This window comes from Meleagris gallopavo, chromosome 1 (genome assembly GCF_000146605.3).
Source record: "Meleagris gallopavo isolate NT-WF06-2002-E0010 breed Aviagen turkey brand Nicholas breeding stock chromosome 1, Turkey_5.1, whole genome shotgun sequence".
Classification (NCBI taxonomy): domain Eukaryota; kingdom Metazoa; phylum Chordata; class Aves; order Galliformes; family Phasianidae; genus Meleagris; species Meleagris gallopavo.
The window spans coordinates 37,368,395-37,370,957 of record NC_015011.2 but is presented as its reverse complement, the minus strand read 5'-3'; positions in this window follow the sequence as shown (position 1 = coordinate 37,370,957).

The following is a 2,563-nucleotide window of genomic DNA, read 5'->3' as shown; positions in this document are numbered from 1 at the left end:
GGAAGCTGCCGTAGAGAGCTGGGAGCTGCGGCTGGGTTGCGTTTCGTGTTCTTATCTATCTACCTGCGTGCCACGCGGGTCTGTCTGCTCTTGTGGGACGCTCGCAAGCGAGGCTTTCAGCATTTCAGTTTTTTTCCCGTCCGCTGCCCAAAGGTGGGCACAGTCCCTCTGCACGCTGATACACCGATAACATGGCAGCATCTGCGCGGTTCGTCTCCAGGCACGCTGCAGTTCTGTGCGTGTCCATTTGGCGCTTGGAGCCCCGTGCGGTGTGCCGGCGGTCCCTGCTCTGCCTTCCTTCGAAGAAGGTGAGAGTGGAATAGAGCACCGTGTGCCCACAGCTTGGGCTGGAGTTGGGTTTTGGCAGTGGGCACCGTATCGGTTGGACGAGAGGTAGCACAGTCATGACAGCAGTCATGAAATAAAGCTTGAGAGAAGAGCAAAGGCTGGAGGCTGTGTACGGCTGTAGGTGTGTTCTAAGGAGAACATTAGCAGCTTGTGCTGTAACCTTCTTGGTGAACACCTTAATGGATGAGAATGAGCTTGAATGGTCTCCATTCTCTTGTCAATCTTCTAATTATCCTAACTTCTAGGGCAAAATAAAATTTGGAGCCTACGCACGCTGGAATTAAGTGATGTAGGTGCCTCTGCTGGGCAAAAACGTAGGACTCAAGGCTTTGGGCACCTGGGAATGCTGTTACCAGTGCCTAGCACAGGCCCCAGCTGAAGCTGTGTTTGTGTGCCCTCAGTGCTGTGTGGGAGGTACGTAACAGCAATCGCCCTTCCTGTACTGTGCACACTGTGTGCTTTGGCTTCTGGTGATCAGGGACTGTTTATCTGCGTATGCAGGAGAGCCTTGTGCACGTCGCTTCTTAAAGCCCCGGTCCTTCTACATTTTCAGGGCAGCAAAGCGTTGGGAGTGCTGCACACGTGCGGAAGTAGCGTGCTGCGGTTGTGCCGTCAGCCTGGTGCTACAGGAAGCGCTAACAGCCATGGGCTGGCTGTGCTGCTGCTCAGACTGGGGGCTCCTGGGAGCAGGCAGGGGAATTGTTATGGAGATCTGCTTAGGAGCGCCCTGAAGTGGGTGGTCTGGTTTTTCTTGGCTCCTATCTCCCATTCTCATTGTCAGCTGTGCGCAAGTGAAACTGAAAGCAGAGCATTGTAGGGCATTTATTTACATTGTGAAGTTTTTTATAAGAATTTCCACGACACTGAGGGAGACCCAAGTCTTCCAGGCAGACACCATTTCCTTTAAAGTAACAACAGAGTTGCAGATCTTTAAGCAAACTTTGGCTTACTCTTCTGTTGGTAGAGTTGGCATAAATCATTCACTTAGCTCCCAGAAATTGAAGCACATGTAATAGGGAGAATTTAATTCATTGTGACAGAGATTATATCCCTTCAGGGGAGTGAAATAGCTTGAGGGTTTGAGTTTCAGTAGGGGAAAATCTCAGGGGAAGTAAGACAAGTATCTTCTGTCTGCAATTTTTGATCAGAACCTTTGGTGAAAGCCAGCTTGTTCCAGTGGGCCAACAGGTATAATGAAGATGTCTGTAGTATGTATTTGTTTTTGTTCTTATGGCAGTAACCAAGTTCATCTTAAGAGTCCTTTTATCCAGCTGCAAAGATGGTATATCTCAAACAAGACTGTCAAAGGTCTGATTCTTCTTTGCAAAGCTTCAGGAGCTGGACAGGTTGCTGAAAATGGAGATGTAGGTGTTTTTTAAATACCTGTTTGTTTTTCTGCATTTGTAAAAATATTCAGTGTAACTTCAATGATGTTTTTTTCTTCCATGAATTAATACTGCTTTTGGATTTGTGGTACAGTAGGCACTCATACAAAAGATCCTACTTTGTAGCTGGAAACAAAGCTCCTCAATGGTGACTATGTTTCACTGGAGCTGTGGGGTCTTCTGAGTTGACTTCTGGCTGGAGGCTGCCTTCCGTCTAGCTTCTCATTAGGAGCTGGTTAGTAAGTAATAGAATAGAACTGTGTTGTACAAAAGGTGTTTAATCTGAGAAACAATTGCGGTGACTAATGTTTGTAGGTCAGTTTTCATTTGTAAATTACTTTGAGCTCAGAAGTGATTATAACGTAGCTAATGTAATCTATCTGATCCTCGCTCCTCTCAGAGGTCAGTGCACTTCCTCACCACCTGACTTTGTTAACCTGGAGAGTAGGGTTGGTGCCTTGATGTATTTGTCTAGAAAACCAGATGTGCCCGGAAGGTTTCACAGAAGTTGTTGGGTGGTTCATTTGAAGACCTTCTGAATAATCAACTGTTTAAAAATAATGCAGGAAGTTCGTAACAGGATAGAATCATGAATATTTGCCTTTTCTTAGTATGCAGTAAGATGTGTTTCAGTTCCACTGCTTTGTTCTAGATGGCCTTTAATACTAGATGTTTAGAAATAGTGGTGGTTTTTCTGTGCTTCTTGGGGAATGAGTTGTCCTTAAGGGAAAGCTTCCTTTTAGTTATGCCTCTAGTTTGAAAAGCTGGTTTAAGCATTGAGAGATTAAGTTTGGCGGTGGGATGGAGGAAGAAAAAGCCTGTCAAGAAGA